The sequence below is a fragment of the Balaenoptera borealis genome, assembly GCF_965194805.1.
Source record: "Balaenoptera borealis genome assembly, chromosome: 21".
Taxonomy (NCBI): domain Eukaryota; kingdom Metazoa; phylum Chordata; class Mammalia; order Artiodactyla; family Balaenopteridae; genus Balaenoptera; species Balaenoptera borealis.
The window spans coordinates 12,323,765-12,344,723 of record NC_138880.1 but is presented as its reverse complement, the minus strand read 5'-3'; the positions used below and the strand labels follow the sequence as shown (position 1 = coordinate 12,344,723).

Sequence of the window (20,959 nt, the reverse complement as noted above, 5' to 3'; positions counted from 1 at the left end):
AGCTATGTTTTTTTCCTCTATTTTTAAAAAATGTAGTTGATTTACAAAGTTGTGTTAGTTTCAGGTGTTCAGCAAAGTGATTCATTTATTTATATTTATATATATTTATATATATTTATATTTATATTTATATATATATATATATATATATATATATATATATATCAGTAAAAACTGGAGTTACCAGGAAAAGCTCCCAAGAGGCTATGCTTGAACTGTGCTTTGAAAGTTAATTATAGTTTGAACAGGGAAGTGTGTGTGGCTTGTTTCTTTTCTTTCTTTTTTATCTTTTTCAAATTTTTCTCATTTATTTATTTATTTATTTATTTATTTGGCTGTGTCAGGACTTAGCTGCGTCATGCAGCGTCTTCATTGCGGCATGCGGGATCTTTCGTTGCGGCACGCGGGCTTCTCTCTAGTTGTGGTGTGCGGGGTTTTTCTTCTCTAGTTGTTGGAGCCTGTGCCTGGAGCCCTGGCACAGGCTCCAGGGCGCATGGGCTCTGTAGTTTGCAGCACACGGCTCTCTCGTTGAGGTGCACGAGCTTAGTAGTTGTGGCGCACGGGCTCAGTGGCCCCGTGGCATGTGGGATCTTAGTTCCCCGACCAGGGATGGAACCCGCGTCCCCTGCATTGGAAGGAGGATTCTTTACCACTGGACCACCAGGGAAGCCCCTGGCTTGTTTCTTGAAGATCTTTCTACATGATGACTGTTCCCCATTTGCTCTTTCTCATACGCTGTCCGCCTGGCTCCCCCAAAACTCTGTGTCCTGGGATGCTGGCATCAACAGACTCCCTTGCCCTCTGTCTTCAAGTTGGGTTTCCCCAAAGGGAGGCACCGGCAGGAGGTTGTAGGGTGGAAGGAGAGAATCCTAGGCATTCATTTCCCCATGAATGCTCCTTACCTGGTCGTGGTTGGCAGTAACTAATTCCTCTTCTGAAGGCCACAGCTCCTGTTGGATGCCCCCTTCTAACTTACAGCTACAGTTTCAGTGGGTTACCCCTTCAGACCTCGGGGTGATAATGGCTTTCTGATGCTCTGATCCCCAGGATACACTTAGACTCTGTATTTATTCATCGTGGGGTTGTCATATGTTTCCTGCCAAAAATGAGCGAGTGGGATTAAAAAAAAATTGGTAAAGAAACTGTCAGCCTGTCAATGGGAATTCTTCTCCAACAAAATATAGTTGTATTTTTCTCCTCTTGTTTGTTCAGTTCAGATGATACATATGCTTTACCTCAAAACAGATCACCAAGCAGGCATCACTTTAAACTGATTATCACAAGCTGACCAGCAGAATGAAACGTGGGTCCCTAAGTAAAACAGAATAAAATGGGCCAATAGACAATAGAACACCTGCTCCCCACTCCCCTTTCCCCACCACATACACTTACTGCACTGAGTGGGTCTTCAGAGAAAATAAGCCAGTAAGAGAGAAACCCCCATCTCTGCGCCCCTCCCTAGGTATCTACATAGAAACACTCCAGTTATTCCTAACATCATGGACTCAGGAAAGAGGAAACGTGAGAGGCCATCCCTGCTGGAACGGTTGGGAGCTAAGGGTGTGGGTAGGGAGGAGAGCACAATTAAAGTACTGAGGTTTGAGCCCAGATAAAAGCTGCTCTGTCACATCCATCCTGACTGTGAAATCCACCCATCCAAGACATACCACCCTAGATAGACACTCACTCCTCCTGCAAAGGAGATTGGCAGGGGTCAGTGGTGCTTACCCATGGTCCAGAGGGAGCTGTTGTCACTTCATCTGCCATCATTCACACCTACTGAGAGGAGAACAATGGCCAATACACAGAAGCCTTCCTTGGGACCAACTTTTGAGTTGTATAAGCAGTAAAAGCAGCATTGATCTTCGCTTATCAGCATTTTCATCAGTAGCAGGAAAACCAGTAGCTTAGCCAGCATTGTGTAGAACTATAAACTTTAACTTCTGAACTACGTCGATTGGTTAAAAAAAATTCAGCCTGTATGTGGCAATTGGGAATAGAATGATTTCCTCTAAAATTATTCCAAGTATTTTTAAAATAAATACTTGGTTGATGAAAAATATAGAATATGTGTGATAGTTAGGATAACTGAATACATTACATAATGTCCTTTGCCAAAAAAAGCTTATATTATTACAATGGTTAGGAGGGAAATTAATCTGAGTAATCTTAATATAATAGTGCTAATAATCATAATGGAATGAATCACCCTATATTGCAATTATGATTCAGTAATATATATTTTTGGAGATCAACTCTTTCATGACATGTTGGAATGGAATGCAGTAACAGGAGAGCAGTGATTTTGGCTAACACCTTAAATATTCTGAAAAAAGCTAGCACAATAGAAGAATCCATTTTCTCCACTGAATTATTAAATGCCCAAAGAAGTATCATGGGGCAGATAAAGAAGTATATGAGTCTGGAAATGTTAGACTGGCCTCTGATGGACAGAATTGTCAATTTATTAATGAAGCATGGCTTGTGTTGAACAAGACAAGCTGGGTCAAGCATTTGAAGATGCTTTTGAAGTACTGAGGCAACATTCAACTGGTGATCTTCAGTACTCCTCAAATTACAAAAATTACCTGGCTTTCATCAACCACTGTTCTCATGTCAGAGGAAATTCCAGCAGCTATGGTGTGCTGCCTACAGAGGAACCGGTCTACAATTGGAGAACAGTAATATATTTATATAGAACAGTGCTGCGGACCTCTATTTTGAAGGAAATATTCATCAGTCTCTGCAGAACATCCCTGAAAACCAGCTGGTGCAACCTACTCTTCTCCAGCAAAAGGGAGGAAAAGGCAGGAAGAAGCTCCGACTGTTTGAATACCTTCATGAATCCCTGTGTAATCCTGAGATGGCATCTTGTATTCAATGGATAGATCAAACCAAAGGCATCTTTTGGTTTGTATCAAAAAACGTAGAAAAACTTGCCCAACTTTGGGGGAAAAGAGAAGGCAACTGGAAGACCATGACTTACCAGAAAATGGCCAGAGCACTGAGGAATTATGGAAGAACTGGAGAAGTCATCAAAATCCGGACAAAGTTAACTTACCAATTCAGTGAGGCCATTCTCCAAAGACTGTCTCCATCTTATTTCTTGGAAGAAGAGATCTTCTACTCACAGTATGTTCAACCTGATCAAGGATATCTCAGTTTAAATAACTGGAATGCAAATTATAATTATACATACGCCAATTACCATGATCTACGTCACCCTGATTGCTAAATATACTCTTATATATCAAAATTTTCTGGCATCAGAAATCCCTACAAGTTTTAGGATTTTTCTCTGAAAGCAAATACTGAAAAACAAAACAAAAAACCCAAACTTCATTATTGCTATCTTTTATGAAGTAGCGTATAATCTATACTAACTTGGTGAAAAATTTTGCCAGTGAACAACTTTAAAATGATCAAGTCCCATTTGAAATAATAGACTAAATGTCCTTCCTTTTACTATTGTCTATGTAATACTTCCTTCTAGATTAATAATGCTAGTGGAGATACTTTGATTTACATATTGATTTAAGCATTATTTTCCTGTCATACACTCAGACCAAAAAAAAAAAAAAAATCACTCTAACATGTATCCAGCAGCTTTAGCAACAAAACAAAAAACGATTGCCTGTGATAGTGTTCCTGCTAAATTACATTCATGGCTTTAAAAATTTCAGTGACTAAAACTAGAACTACCATATGATCCAGCAATTCCACTCCTGGGTATACATCCAAAGAAAATGAAAACATTGATTTGAAAAGATATATGCACCCCAATGTTCACAGCTGCATTTTTTTTTTTTTTTTTTTTTGGCCACACTGCACAGCTTGTGGGATCTCAGTTCCCCGACCAGGGATTGAATCCAGGCCTCTGCAGTGAATGCGCAGAATCCTAACCACTAGGCCACCAGGGAACTCCCATAGCAGCACTATTTATAACAGCCAAGATATGGAAGCAACCTAAGTGTCCACCAACAGATGAACGGTTAAAGAAGATGTGGTAAATATACACAATGGAGTACTACGCAGCCATAAAAAAGTGAAATTTTGTCATTTGCAACAACATGGATGGACCTAGAGGGTATTATGCTTAGTGAAATAAGTCAGGGAGAGAAAGACAGATACTGTATGTTATCATTTATATGTGGAATCTAAAAACTGAAACAAATGAATATAACAAAATAGAAACAGACTTAAAGATATAGAGAACAAATTAGTTACCAGTGGGGGGAAGGAAGGAGGGAGGGGGCAAGATAGGGGTGGAGGATTAAAAGGTACAGACTACTATGTATAAAATAAATAAGATACAAGGGTGTAATGTACAGCACAGGGAATATAGCCAATATTTTATAACAGCTTTGAATAGAGTATAACCTAGAAAAATACTGAATCACTATGTAGTACACCTAAAACTAATATAATATTGTACATCTGAAACTAATATTGTAAATCAACTATATTTCTATAAAATAAATAAATAAAAAGTAAAAAGTAAAAACTTAAAAAAAAAAAAAAAAAAGAAGTATATGAGTCTGGCAGAGGAAGAGTGTGTGTTTCTTCTCCTAGGAGGCATCTTGTGGAAGCCAAGTGTGGAGAGAGAGTGGGATAAGGAAGTGTGGGCTGGAAGAATTCTCAAGGCAAAGCACAGATACCCACAGAATGTGTTATTCAGGCCTCGGCTCCCATGGGCCAGCTGGATTCACTCTAAGGGACTAAGAATACGACCAATTCACATATGCAGATGAAGGGTAATATAGATAGCTAATGTTTGTGAGCACTTGCTGTATGACCAGGAAGTATGCTAAGTGCTTCCCCAGAGATAATTCACATTCACTCTCACAACCACTCATGAGACAAATCATTATTTTTATCCTCATTCTTCAGATGAGGAAACTGAGTCAGTGGTGTTAGGAAACATGCTCAAGGTCATACCAGTGGTAACTGTGGGGCTGGGATTTGAACTCAGCCTGACTCCAGAGCCCATGCTCTTAACTATTAAGTGAAATAGGATAGCATCATGTTCAGGATGTCTTTAGATGTGTATATACACCCAATAAAATATTTGGAGGCAACAAGGCCCTGTGTCTGGGTTGGTGCTAATGCAAAAATACTTATAGATGCCTCTTTCGGTTGCCAGCTTTTGGTTGTAATTAAATTTCTTATGTCCATATTATTAAAATAGATTAAAACTAGATTAAAACATGCCAGACATTTTGTGGATTTTATAGAGCATTTCCATTCACAAACACTAATCCAGTTAGATAGATTCTTCTCTTAGTTCTCTGAGTGGTGATTTCTAAAGTCCTGTAGAAAAGCCTTTAAAAAAAAAACAAAACAAAACTCTATGGACTTGAATACCTATATTAGTATATTAATGCCTGTGTCTTAAGGTTGTTCCTTACTCACCTTGAAAATTGATATATTACATGATGCCCACTTTACAGATAGAGAAAGTTGTGGCTGCAAATGATAAAGCCTAAAATATAGCCAAAGATAATTAAATCCACACTTTGTTTCCTTTTATTGAGCCACATTGATGTCTTTAAGCATCATCAGAGGGGGGAAGTTAGCATTCCAGGTCTTTAGTTTCTTAGCATAAAGTAAGACTGAAGAGAGTAAATGTAAATATACTTCATCTCATGGTCCCCTGGACCAGAATTTCTGGAGTTCTGAGTTCTCCTCTCTTCTACCCCTCATTTCCTCATCAAGCATTGTTTCCTTAGAAAGGGTTAAAACAATTATTATATGTCTAATCAAATAGCTGATATGACTTAAAATTGGTAAATCATTAAATTATAATTGCAAATTCTGAAAGAAAATAAAAGACATCAGAAAGTCTTAGGCAGAGACTCACTGAATCAATTAAGGATGGAGAAAAGGTTGTAGTACAAGCTGGCAATATTGCTTCTACATTGCCTCATGTATTTAATAAAAGAGTGACTCATGAACCTGAAATTATAAAATTAAGTGTGGGAGATATGTAATATTAGATCATCCTCAAATGAAAAACAGTGTATTATTTATATCAAAAATAGTATGCCACGTAACGCATTTTATGTATAGGCATTTTGTTGGTGTACTAGTACATGCAAACTTGGAAAAAAAGAACACTATTATTTTTATGATTTAGTTGGGGCATGACAACTGCTGTTTAAAAGAAGAAAACAGGGCTTCCCTGGTGGCGCAGTGGTTGAGAATCTGCCTGCCAATGCAGGGGACACGGGCTCGAGCCCTGGTCTGGGAAGATCCCACATGCCGCGGAGCAACTAGGCCCGTAAGCCACAATTACTGAGCCTGCGCGTCTGGAGCCTGTGCTCCGCAACAAGAGAGGCCGCAATAGTGAGAAGCCCGCGCACCGTGATGAAGAGTGGCCCCCACTTGCCGCAACTAGAGAAAGCCCTTGCACAGAAATGAAGACCCAACACAGCCATAAATAAATAAATAAAAATTAAAAAAAAAAAAAAGAAGAAAACAACTCTTAGTGTTTTAATACAGTAAAAACTTACATCTTACTGACTTAGATTCCAGCACAGTTGTTCTTGGTTGGGTTGCTCCTCTTAAGAGGTGACTTGGGGATCTTTTTCTCCTGTGCTGTAACAGAGGATGATGGCTCCTCCATCTTTGACACTTGGCTTCAACGTCACTCTGGCAATATACAGCCAGTATTGTAGGCAGAATGAGAGTGTCCAAAACAGGACATGTGCACATGGACACACACATACATACACACATTCTTAACTGCCTTGGTTTGGAAGTGGCACTTCCTTCTGCTCTCATCCCATTGGTCAGAATTAGTCACATGACCCCCACCTAGGTTTAAGCAGGCTGGGAAATGTAGTTTGGTTCTGTGCTTAGGGAGAGGGAACATATTTGGTGCTCATTTAATCACTCTCTCTGACAGGACTGGTTCAAAAGTCGTACCAGTAAAGATAAAAATAATTCTGTTCATTGCACTCCACAAGATGAATTGATTAAAGTAAAATATGTATGCATACCCTTGTACCCTTACTTTGCATAGTGAAGCACAGTGCAAAGCATATTCCTTAAGCTACTAATTTCAAGACTTGCCATTATAAACTATAGGCATGTGTCTCTAAATTGATGTGGAAGAAATATCGGATCTCAGAAAATATATCATCTGTCATCATGTTGGCAACCTCATCTATACCTGAAGATTGCTGAAATATTTGGACCAGAAGAGAACTGATCAGTCATCTCCATTTTGTGAGAGAGTGTGTAAGTGTTTCACCTGGGACTCAGTTGAGTTAGTATTTCATAAGCATAGATATAAATTTGGCTAAGGGGCACAGCAACAATGCAGCAAAAGTCATGGGAAAAAAAATCATTGTATTTTCAGACTAAAAATTAAGTGTGAAAAAAATTTTCTAAGAACAGAAGTACCTCAGGTAAATGACATTTTTAAAAAAGTAACTGAAAGATAAAACAGAACATATAACAGAAATGGTAATAAAAAGTCTCAGTTCCATGGGAAATACTTGCCAATTACTCTTTTCTTCAGCCATACTTGAGTTCTGAGATAAACTCAAGACTCTTGAGTTATGACTAACCATATATGTTTTGTGAATTGGAGAGTGGGTTAGCAAATTCAGGGTTCAAAAAAATTGTGGGATTTACCACTCTGCTCTTTTGGATTATACATTTGGAAGAAAGTTGCTGCCTAGAAATATGTGCTGTGTGTAATTACTCCCACCTGCTGGGTAAAATCTTTACTACATGGGCATTGAACTTCACTCCCACCGCAGAGTGAGGAAGAATGCAATATGACCCAACCACATCACAGGGTTTGTGAACAAGATCCTTTGTTCACGGTGGCTCTTGGCCTGAGGGTCACTTCCAACTTCCAAATGTAGCTTAACTTAGACTGGAAACCACAAGGCAATGCTTATCCTCTGAACAGAAAGATTTATTTCTCCCCTAAAAGAAAAGCAAATGGAGGGGGAATGGAATGACCAATGGACCTGCCATATTTATCCAATAGGTGGTTAAGCTCTAAGGGAAGTGAGACAGGAAGGGAAACGGTTCTAAGTTCCCGTTTTTCAGCTAATGGGCCCAAATGGCAGGAACTTATCCTTGGTCATTGGACACCCTACATGCACTATCCCTCAGATCTTGGTGTGTGTGAAAGTGCTGAATTCAGAAACAGAGATGAGTTTCCAACCCTTAAAGTTACACTACACTGTTGGGTAAAGGGTAGTGGGAACCCACAAGACTATATTACAGTCTTTGATGATCTGGGCATCAAAACATGGGCAGGCTTTTGTTTCTAAGTGGAAGGGAACTTTTCTGGGGATGTAAAACCTGGGCAAAACATGGGTAAGCATCTATGCTACAGTATTAATAACTCCTTTCACCCTTGGCAGGTGAGGAGAGGCTTAGGAACAAATATGGTTCGGGTTTTCTTTTCTTTTGCTTTGCTCACCACCACTGCTACCCCTCCCCACCAGTAGTTTAGGAAGGAGAGTTCCAGAAATGTAATCCTCTTTTGTCCCCAGGAATGGGTCACAATTGGAAGTGTATAACTACTCCTTCTTAACTAATCTCCTCAGTCCTGGAAGAAGACAGACATAGTTAGCAAAGGTGAAGACACTGGTATGTCAGGAATATAATTCATGTTAGGGCTCTTGGCCTTGAGTTTGGCTCTTGTGTGACTGACAAAGCTGAAGAGCTTCCTTTTATGCTAAGAAGTCTTTGGTTAAATTACAGGCTTGGTTTTCTGTCCTTCAGCAACTAAAGTAAAGAGAAATCAGTGGCAACATAGAACTCACGAACCACTGGCTCCTGTAACTGGCAATGGCAATTGTGTGTGTGTGTGTGTGTGTGTGTGTTTGTTTCTTGTTTTTCTTTTTATTTTTATTTTCTCACTTTACCCCACCTCAACCTTTTAATCACTCTTCATTCTGTATGTTTTGTTGCCTTCATGTCTTCCTTCTCTTGGTTTCCCTATTCTACATCCCTTTTTCCTTTACTCTTTTAACCTCACTTATAGTCACGCCATCAGCTGTAAACACTATGGAAAACGCTAGTTTCACTGTCTTCATGTGAAAAAAAGAAAAATTCCACCAAGGGAGAGGCTGAAAACATCTATCTTTGAATTTAGAGGGCTTTCTGCCAAGAGAATTATCTTCTGAACCTCCTTGGATCTTGCTGTCCTCATGAAACACACCAGCCAATAAGCTGCCTCCCGACATGAGCTTGAATATCTGGGTTGACTTTGGCTGTGAGCTGTTCCAGCCAATGAAAGCAGACACCCTAAGCCAGTGTTTCCCAGATAGTTAGATTTTATGGGACAGTAAAATCTCCAAAGAAAAAATGAAGAGACTGATATAGATTGCCTTTTATTTAGATTTTAACAAGTAAAACGTTTTTAAAAACTCCATTGTCACCATTATTTCACAAAAAGGGGCATTTTAGGAAAGATAATCTCAACATAAGTTGAACAAATTTAGCCGATGAAAAACCCACTGCCTTGCCTTTATTATCTCAGTTTATCAAAGACTGGGTATGGATATCAACCAGCAATGATACAACTTTAGATCCTTGAGTCCAGTAAAATTGTTCCTTTTCCCATACCAGTGGTTAAGCCTTTGGGCTGATTGCCTCTCAGGGGTCCTTATATCCTGCTGCCTTTATATTGAGGATCTCCATTTCATTCTTCGAGTTACAATGCCCCAAAGAGGCTAGTGGTAAATTCTTAGCCCCGATGTATAAATGGAAGCGTAAGAAATAAAATGAATTTGACCCACACAGAAAAGCTAGGGAGTGGGTCAGCTTTATTTCTACATTTTTTGGGGGGGAAGGGGAGCTCTGTGCAAGGCAGCGTGGTAGGAGCCCCAGGCAGGGGTAGGTAGTGGGAGAGAAGGTACGGGAGGAGTGAGGAGCTGAGAAGCACAAAGATGTGGCCCTATTCTTGAATGATTGCCATCTAAAAAGACATAGATACGTACCCAGTTCATAACACAAGACAGACATTAGTCAATGCTTAATAGATACATGAGAAAGTACTATTGAAGGGCAGAGAAAGGAGTAATTCCTTTCACGGAATTAGTACTTCAGAGATTACCGAAGTAGTATTATGCGTAATTATGTAATTGCGTGATTACTTGATAATTTCTCCCCTTCACGGCTACAGTATAAGCTCTATGAAGGCAATATCCCTATCAGATGCGACAACCTCTATATCACAGCTCTTAGCATAGTGCCTGGTATCTAGTCCATGACCTAAAATATTTCCTGAATGAGTAAATGAGTGCCTACAATGGTAGGGGCTATGAAAGATACCAAGAAATTAAGGTTTCATTCATTGCCTTTAAAGCATCTGCAAGCCGATAGGTTTACAACATGACAGATGTGCTCAGTCAGTTCTTTGCTTGTGTAGGAGATCACAGATGGTCATAGTAACTTACTTATTTCATTCTGAAATGGAATTTCATCTCCACTCAGCTTTTCCTTAGGCATGGTCTCCGATGCCATATTTATCACGACATCTACTTGGAAGTGGACTTCATACTGTGTAGACCATAACAGACAAATGTGATAGCCTCTTGCCAAGTATTGATTTATGCTGGGCAGTCGCTTAAAAGGCTGATTTTAGTCACTTTATTTACTATATTCATGCACTGCTTGGGGAAGGGGGCCAGGTGGGGTGGCAAACTTTTTTTTTTTTAAGCTAGTAATTATTTGCAGAAGTCCATGGGCAAAATGCTAAGCTCATACCTGGCAACAGAATCCTGGGTTAGACGGTGGCCTTGGTGATATTATACATCTCCAGATTGTGGTTTGCCAATTGAAATGCAGACATGTGCAGAAATAGCCTCATTGTCATTCTTTGTTTTTGTAATCTCATCCTTGGCTCCACAGATTTATTTATTTTTCCTTTTTCTACTGTCAACAGTGTTTCAGCAGTGAGTTATATTATCCGGTGACATCAGAGGAAGCAAAGTTACATATGTCAGCTTGGCAGGAATTGTCCATTTACAGCAAATTTGTGATAAGTTTCATTTTTCTACCATTTTCACCTTGAGTGACGAAGTATCCACAGTTTAAAGAGACACCATGGGGCCTCCCTTGATGCTAGCAGTGCTCTAATTGAGCAGCTATTGCTTCAGTACTGGAGGGGAAGGAACCTGTGATCTTCGGGTAATCCTTCCCTATGAATAGTGGGAACGTATTCCCAGAGTTGATTGCCTGTGTCTATAGGTAATGGAGGCTTAACTGCCTTAAAAGTTATAGCCAGTTTCATTCTCATTAAGTTTAATGGTTTGTGTAATGACCGTGTGTGCAACTAATGGAATAACCAAAAGAACAATTCATGAACTGTTTATGGAAGAATACCTTTACCGTTCAAAATGGACATTAGACTATGGCTGGTTTCATTGCAAGGCAAAACTTCCCTTCTTTATTTTCTAGTTAGGTTTATATGCAGCCTACAGGGTATGGTGTGAACTGTATCTCAGGAGAAAGGCTGAAGCTTTCAAGCTAATGAGTTGGGACTTTGAGTGTTTTCTATTATTATTATTGCTATTATTTAAATCAATGTGATATATAATGCGGAGCTCATAAAAATTAATTTAGATGTAAGACAAATTAATGGAAGTTAAAGCCAAAAATCCAACTAGGGAAAGCCAAATACGCACATTAAAATGACAGCCTCTGCCCCATCCCTTGATGACCCACAGAAAGTAGGAAATTTTGGTTAAGATGGCACCTCATATTATGTAAACTAGAATGTAAGTGCCATGAGATTAAGAATTGTTTCTGCTTTATTCACTCCTGTATCCTCAGGGTCTAGGAAGTTGCCTAGGATATAACAGGTACTCAACAAATATTGAACATAAGTGGTTGATGAATATATAACCCATCTTGGGTGAGATAGCTTTGTTTCATTTCCGAGGGGGGTGAAATTTCTTTCAGAAAAAGAGTAGAAAAGAATGATCTCTACGAAAGAATTCAGCCCTGAACTATCTTTCTTCACAATGATCTTTTCCTGAGAGCAAACCACAGGGATTTGTGGTCGTCACCATCAGTGATAGGTTTGGGGTATGATAAAGTGTAGAAAACAGCTAAGTAGAAGAGAATACATGCTTTATAAAATATAATTCAAAATAATAGCTATCAGCAGCAGAACTTTGTAGGAAGCGCATGGTGGGAAAATATAAACCCCACCCTGGTGATGGCATCAGCTACAAATTGAGAAATGAATTGGACAACCAAACGGAATGTGTCTTCAGCAGCCCTTAAGATCAAACGACCAGAGATGACCATGGACCTTTGGAGCCTCCACTTTCTTCTTTCTAAAACAGCTAAAATCAGTAGGGGAATGAAAGGGAAATGGCTTTATTATCTGTGAGCAGTGTGTCCCTCCCTCTGGATATCCATCTCTCCAAACATGCATTTTTATATTTCTTGGGAGTTCTAGCTAATAATTCCATTTAGAGAAAAATGTGCCCCTACCTTCCAACCTTCCCCATTTTTACATCACTGATTTCTCATCATTCTGGCACATTCAGTAATCTCACATGTAACTCAGCTGCAAGAATAATCATGGCCCAGTGATGTGCTGGCATCATGGAGGGTAAAGAAAAATAGAAACTATGATAATTGTGGAAGAAACAGATCTCAAGTGGGAAAATCAATCCCAGTGATCAGTGAATGGTCCAGGCAAATGGTGTGAGTTCAAGAAATTCAATTCAACAAAAATATATTGAGCACTGGGATATGTCACAGAGCAATGCAATGCTCTCTGCTCCCTGGCGCTTATGTTCTAACATCTAGTATGGATGCTCTCAACGACATTGTAAGTCTTATTGAGCTGGAACCATGAAGTTCTGCAAGAGGGTTTCCTTTAGATTAAATTATCACCATCCCTGTAGAAATCTAGAGCTGGAATAAACAGGGAAGTGAGGGTCCTGTTGCCTAAGTCCTGCTGGTTGAATTTAGCTTTTCACTATGCAAGTCAAGAGCCTAACTTTTGTCTGCATCCTGAGGAGCTTTCCAGAAAGAGTATGTATTTTGACAATTAACCAAGACTTCATATTTTTGGAAAATGAGATGTTTTAAAACATGAAATCCATGGAGAGAGAATTATAAAATCAAAGGATCCTTTATGAAGGAATAGGAATCAACCGGCTTAGAACTTCACTTCCTTTATATTTTGGCTCAGGTGTGACCTTTTCAGCAAGGCCTTCGTTGACCACCCACCCCGTCCCTCCTCCTGGTACACCCCTATAACCTCCCTTACCTCTCTGTTGGCTTGTACCATCTGACACACTATAACTGTCCTTATTTATTTGCTGATTATCTGTCTCTTCAGTCTGGAATACAAACTCCATGGGGGCAAGGACTTTTCCATAGTTGTTGCCAGGTGATGGTAGGAGACTCCCATCTAAGACTGAAAGGCATCTCCTTTTCTGGATCTGTGATCTTTGGCATTTTCCTGTCACCACAAAGCCTAAGATTCCCTGTGGTCAATGCTGGTATCATTGTCATAGATGACTTTAGGCTTTTAAAATGGTTAAATCAGATGTTTGAGTGGATTACTATGTCACCTATCCACCTATAAGGGACCATCTCCGGTGGATACCTGAAACTTGATAGACTCAGTCTTCAAGTCGCAAGACCAAGTGATGGGTCACTGTTTTAAGACATCCTGCTTTCTCTGTCTATAGGTGTGTCTGGGTGCTCTTCTCCGGATACCAAGTCATGGTACAATTGGTTTTCATAGAACTGACTCTCTAATTCTGCTTCCTATAACCACCCATGAAGGAACTTTGAAAGTTTGTGGTGATGAAACATGTAGGCATTTGAGATTTGTGAGTGTGAACACATAATTTGAGAGTAGGGCCCAAATGACCAAAAGAAAATAAATTCTCATGTTAATAACAGTTGTTAGGAATTCACTAGGGCCAGGAATTCTGGGGTTGAGATACTAGAAGTTGATCGTTTGGTGATGGGCTGCTTGACGTTGATTAGTGAAAATTAAGTGTATGTAGTTTGAGAAAGTGGTGGAAATTAGAGAATCATTTGTAGTTGGTGAAGAATGTGGAGGGATGGAACACAGTGGAAACTCGGGACTTGATTTCTCCATACAATTCTAACTAAGTTTTAACTTTCTGGTCCAAAGATGGAAGTAAGAACAAGTTATTTTTCCTCTAAGTAAAAGATTACACAGAAAACACTAACACACAAACTATGCATAATGCAAAAGCAAACTAGAATGATTTCTTTTATCCTTCATTTATGGGTTGAATTATGTACACTTCTCCCTCCCCCCCCAAAAAAAGATATGTTGACGTCTTTACTCCCAGTATCATGGAATGTGACTTTCTTTGGAAATAGAGTCCTTGCAAGGGAGTTAGTTAAGATGGAAGCATACTGGAGTAGGGTGGGCCCTTAATCCAATATGACTGGTATCCTTATAAAAAGAGAGAAGACAATGTCAATACACAGACACCCAAGAAGAATGCCATGTGAAGAAAAGAGGCAGAGATTGGAGTGGGTCATCTACAAGCCAAGGAATGCCTGGGGCTACCAAAAGCTGGAAGAGGCAGGGAAGGATTGTCCTTAGAGGCCATGAAGGGAGCATGGCCCTACAACATTTTGACTTCAGACTTCAGGCCTCCAGAACTGTTAGACAACAAATTTCTGTTGTTTTAAGCCACCAAGTTTGTGATACTTTCCTATAGCAGTCTTAGGAAACTGATATACCTTCCTAGGCCCAGGTGGTGAAGTAAAGGGAAGACCCTAATTCAAAAAGTGAAGTAAAAGGCTATAGCTTCTCACCACTTGTGGTAAGATGTGTATGCTGTTGGCACAGAAGAGAGTTTGCATTTTCTGGAAGCCTGTAAGGTCCTCTGTCTTGTCTCGTAAGGGGAAGACTCGCTGGAGTATCTCAGCAGGTAAAATGGCAGCAGCCAAGACCAGGTGTCTGTACTATTGCCTTCAGCTGCCTGATGAAGCATCATCAGGCTGACTTTATTTATGATGCCTTTGGGATTAGTCCTGGCTCCAGAGAAGCTGGCAAAGCTGACCCCCCAAATTATTTTAAAATGCATGAATTAAAACCCATCATGCTCTTATTTTTCTGACGTGACACTGATGCCTAAAAATCAGCCTAGTGCATTTCATCCGGTTGCATCAGCTAGTCTTGTATTTGCTATTTATAAGCTTCAGTTAATTGAGGACTAGAATGATGGCCAAGCAAAGAATGTTTCCTTAAAGATGGAAATGATTTGAGGTATCTAGCCCCCTCCCCAAAGTGATTGTCCTAGAGACACTTATCAATTCACTTGTGGCTTCTAGGTAATTTATGTTTTTATGATACCCACAGATCCTCCTCTGCTGTCTTCTCAGTGATAACCAGAGCAGGCTGGGAATCGTTTACTTGTCTCTGGTGTCCTACATTCCTCACACTTACCCTTTCGTAGTTTCTTCCAGTATCATTTACTTTTGTCTATCAGTGGATTTCCTTTACTTCCTGTATGTCTACCTTGTTGGGAGTTTATGGAGGGGAGGAGAGGATGAGTAGATTTTTGTGTGTGTAAAGGTAATCCCAAATCTTTGTCACTTGCTTTCTGTGTTTTAGGGAGAAGAAAAATGGAACTAAATACCTAATAAAGCAAATTTTAAAAATTCTTTAGTTAAAAAAAGGACTTTGTTTCAAGTGCAGCAGTAGAATGTTCAACCTGTGTCACTCATTTAATCCAGAGCGTCAAAATTTATATTTAGTGATTATGCAGATAGCAAACTTGTGACATTTTATTTGACATTTTAAAAGAAACACAGATGTAGAAATATTGTCTGGAAACCATTATGACTCTACCAATATTATTTATTTTAAAGAGCAAACCTCATTACAAGACTATCTGTTCATCTACCCTTTGACAGATATTTACTGAGTGATACAGTGAGAACAGGGACACGGTCCCTGGCCTCCTGGGCCCTGTCTAGTAGAGACACAGACACACAAACAGGTAGGACAAGAGAGTCTTGCTCAGAATTGCTGGTGGTGGAGGGCTCTCTGGAACTGTAATCTGAAGAGTGAGGGCCATTTGTCAGGATAAAAGGTAGGGGAAAGGGGAGGGGAATGAGGTTATAGGAAAAGAAATGGCACATTAAAAGGCCCAGACTTCCAGGAGCCTGCATGTCAGTCGTACCAAAAGTAATTTGGTAGAATGGTTGCTTGGATTGACAGGGAAGGAGTAGTGAGGGTTGAAACTAAAGATAGAATTAGAGGTCATGTTGAAGACCTTGTGTTTTAGGTTAGGGAATTCCTGCTTTATTCTGAAGGGCGCGGAGGGCTTAGACACTGAGCAGTGACTAAGAAAAATCCCTGTGGCTTTTGTGTGAGAATAAGGGGGCATGGACCAGATCAGAGTGAGGGAAGCCATTCAGGAGGCTGCTGCAGTACCGCAGGCGAGCGCTAGGTGGCAGTGCCACCGGAAGTGGGAGTGGAGATAAATATGTGAGTTATAGGAAGGCTAGGTAGGACTTGATGATTATGAACTTTGGAAGCAGAGAAGAGGGAGGGGTCAGGGCTGGCTTACACGTGAAACATATGGAACTTCTTTCTATCCTAGGAAAAAAAAATCACTGTCATAGAGCATGATAGTAATTGTTGGACATAAGTAAACAATCAAGAGCTCAATGTCAGTGCCACGTGGAGGAATTGTATGCCCTTGAAATGTTCATTTCAAGCAGAGGTGTACATTTCGTTTCTGAAGACTCAATCCGTAACTAAGTTATGATTTCAGACCCATAACTCTGGAAGGTGGGTTCATCCATAGCCTGCCACTCAGCGGTGCCAAGGTCTCATGGTCGTAAAGACAGGAGGAGTGCTCACATCCAGCGAGGATGGGGAGCGGTGCAGAGAGGGGTCTTTCTGATGCCGACGTGGAAAGAGAAGGAGCCTTAGCTTTCTGACGACAACTCATCCATTGACTTTATCAGTATATTTCAGTCTGAGGGCATCTGCCCCTCGGGAAACGCTACAAGGTACACATCTCTCAGGAGATCTCCATTCATTTTTATCACTGAAAAGGTTTCTTATGTGTCTGTTTATTTGAGGAAAGTGAGAAAGTTTCTCAGGCAGTAACTGCCACAACTAATCATTTATCTAGGTAAGAAACTTGGGAACTTTTGCCAGGACTTTCTTCTGGAAATTGATTGCCCCCTGCAGGCCCTCCTCTTTCAGCTTCTGAGCCAGCTGTGTGTATGTCCTGCACCATTCCTCTCACTGGCTGGCTGACCATGGGCAAGTTATTTACCCTTTATGCTTAAAAGACCAAGCACCCAGGAGCATAGGAAGTGCTACGAATGCAATAAAATAGCATAATATTTATTATTAAGTAAGTTGGCAAAATATCTTGAAGCTTTAAGCTCCTTGCTTTTATTTTCTGTACATTTATTGCTGGCCCTCTGTGTCCTAGGGGGGCACTTTTCAACTTTCAGTGATGTTTCTCTCTTATCAAGTCCCAGCTGAACAGACTACCTTTCATATTCAGAAAGTGTTTGGTGCCCATTAGCCATGACCGTCCAGTCTGACCAATGACATTGACAGTGGACCTTGATTTTTCTTCCTGTCAAACACAAATGCTTTGTAGCCCTTGGCTTTCTTCTATTCATGATCCCTCATGTTGTTGTAGTGTTTTAGGCCCTACTTTTGGCATTTAATCCCAGCATCTTTGTGGTTCTTTATATTTTTTCAAGGACTACATATGAAACTTCGAATACCCACGTGCAACTAGGGATGCATACAACCTCACACAAATCTGCCTCCATTCTAAGGCCAATCATATGCTGTAGTTCTCCTTGCTTTTTATATCTGAGCACACATTTTCATCTTGAGCCTTTTTCACCCTTCTTTTGTTAGTACTGTCTATTAAGTTTTAGTCGGGTAAGTTTGTGTTTTGCCTTGCCAAAGCACTGTCCAATTTCTTCTCAGATCTTTTTGATATATTCCTCCTGCATTTCTTGGATTGGGGGTTTTTGCAGTCCTCTCTGAAGGAATTTTGGCTTCTCTCATACATTTCCCTCCTATGCTTTTGCAGACTTCTGTAAATACATTCTATTTGTGCACAAATTAACCTTCCTATTTTCCGTCTGGTTGAGTATCCTCTGATCCTGGTAGTAAATGTTTTTGGTGTCATGGACCTTTTTGGCATTCTGGTGATGCCCAGAGACCCTGCCTCAAGATGGAGTCTTTAAATATCTGTGGAAAATATATCATATTACAAATAAGCCAATTAAATTGAAAGATAGTTAAATATTTTTAAAATTGTGATATGGTAGTAAACAAGCTTCTTAATTGGTGCATGAAGTAATAAGAAGTAATGTGATGTAGCATCAGGGCTAATGACTATGATTCTTTCAGAAAATCTGCAATTTCTTTTGCTGAGGAAAATCACAGTTAATATTACTATGGTTTGTCGCTTACATTTGAAATCAATGGAAATGCTAATTTTCAGCTAGAGTTCAGGGAAAAGGAATATATGAACATTTTCTTCCCATCCAAGTTCATGGGTCCCCTGTATTCTCTCCACAGGTGCTAGAGGGAGTATCTAGATCACAGGTTAAGAACTCCAGCTAGTACTCCTTTGTGATTTCAGACTCAGCTCAGATAACCATCTCCTCTGTAAAATTTTCCCTAAATTCAGTAGACCTGCTTCTCTATCTATTCCTGTACTATCTTGTTCATCCTCTATTATGCAGTATTCATTTATTATGATGATTACTATTATCCTATTTTCCTGTATTTATTTCCTCTTTGTAAATATCTCTCTATATAAGTATCTCTGTAAACAAGTATATAAAATATACTTTTATTTCCTTGGTGTCCAGGACAGGGTCTGATCTAGTGCAGGCACTCAATAAATGTTTGTTTAATAAATGATTGTAAAACCTTGGCCAGCTTCTGGTAAGTTTTCCCAGGTCACAAGTAATAGAAGGACCTGAACTTAATTTATTCCCTTCTACAAGGGGCACAGTATACAAGCATTGAACTTTAATAAGAGGTGTGCTTTCACCAAGGGTCTTCTTGGCCAACTCTGAACCTTTCACTCTGCATTAATATACACCTAATTGCTCATGAAGTCACAGCTATGGACTTATAACCGAGTCTTCAAAGTATTTTCATTCCTTAAGAACATACAAATGGAAAAATTAATTCCCTTGTTAGATAAAAATATATTAAAGATTACCAGCAAACAAATAAATATGTCTATTTATAACCTGACAAAGGAATATTAGTTGTTCACAAGGTATTTATTCTGAGTAATGTTCTGGGAGATTATAAATAACCTTAACTCTCAGTAAAAAATGTGCTTACAGAATAATTTATTCTAATTAGCCTAAATGTATTAAACTTCCCACTAAGGAGCATGAATTAGCTACTATTTAAGTGTGAACTTTTACTTCCACAGTGCCTAATTCTGTTCTATATAAAGTCAGACATCAAAGATGAGCTAAGGTTAACTATTAAGATGTTTTAGTCGTTATTAGAAGGTGGAGTGGGCACAGTCTCTGATAATAATAATGACATGAGTACAGAGAATCATAAACAGAAAAATACAAGGAACTGGAGCCAAAGGAGAGTGATCTATAAGCATCTTGTACTTGGCCTTAAGCAGGCTCTCAGGAGTGCTGGTGTAGTTAGTCTAGAAGCTAATTCTCTCTTTCTCTGTCTAACACACACTTTCTACTTGAACTCCTCCCTCCTGTGTTGTCCTGGAGGGAAGGGTAATTTTCAAGGTGACTACAAAATTCTTATAATTATATAGTTTACTCTGTATAAAATATTTACCAAAAAATATTCATTCCGGCCCACAATGAATTCCATGAAAAGATTTCTCCTGTGCTTTAAAAATACTCTTTATGTAGAAGATCATTGAGATAAAAGAATATCAGTATTGGTGAAGTAAAAGCCATTCCTGCTTCACTGCTTTAAAAATTTCAGTGTTTTTTATTTTTTTAAAAATTTATACTGAGTACACAGGGAGAGAAAAATTACAATGAGACGCTGTGAGGATAAATAAGGTCATATGACCATGAAATGTTTGGAAAAGAATTATAATTGTTTTTTTTATTTATTTTTATTTTTGGCTGCATTGGGTCTTCGTTGCTGCGCACGGGCTTTCTCTGGTTGTGGCGAGCGGGGGCTACTCTTCGTTGCGGTGCGTGGGCTTCTCATTGCGGTGGCTTCTCTTGTTGCGGAGCATGGGCTTTAGGTGCGCAGGCTCAGTAGTTGTGGCTCGCAGGCTCTAGAGCTCAGGCTCAGCAGTTGTGGCGCATGGGCTTAGTTGCTCTGCGGCATGTGGGATCTTCCCGGACCAGGGCTTGAACCCGTGTTCCCTGCATTGGCAGGCAGATTCTTAACCACTGTGCCACTAGGGAAGTCCAGTTAAGTCCTTTTAAAAAAAAAAAAAAAAAAACAAAACATGGTTAGAGTTCCAGTTTTAAGAGAGAGAGAGAGAGAGAGAAAAAAAGAACCCCATGTAGTTCTAAGGAGGCCCTGGAAGATTATATTTCCACCGCCATCTGTGAATAACGGGTGGAATTCTCACATCCCTTTCTTGTAGAATGTGCATTCTAGCTTCAGGAGAATTCTTTGTTACAGACCCACATTGAAATTTGTAAATCACACAGGCTAAGATTTTCAACCTAACCTCCAGTTGGATGGGGCTTTCCACACTGCCAAGGACTCAGGTCAAGTCTTTTTCTTCCTCTTTCCATCTCCTGTCTTCTTCTTTTTTGGTTCTAACCAGAGAAGGTATTCCAGTTTTTATTTTCTTTTTCTATTCAAGCCCTACAGCTCTGCCCAAGGCAAGATGCTGCAGGGATTAGAAAGATGAAGCAGCAAAGTCAAATCGATAGTGACAGTCAGTGAATGCAGATAAATTTCTACAAGCGAATGTTCAGCATTATCTCTTGGGCCTCCCAC

The 20,959-nt window shown here is 39.7% G+C and overlaps 1 pseudogene across 1 annotated transcript; it reads left to right on the top strand.

Moving 5' to 3' along the window:
- Positions 1 to 203: 203 nt before the first annotated feature.
- Positions 204 to 20,490, top strand: LOC309619548 (transcription factor Spi-C pseudogene; annotated as a pseudogene). Its single transcript has one exon. The product of its transcript is annotated as a transcription factor Spi-C pseudogene (transcript).
- The last annotated feature ends 469 nt before the right edge of the window (positions 20,491 to 20,959 follow it).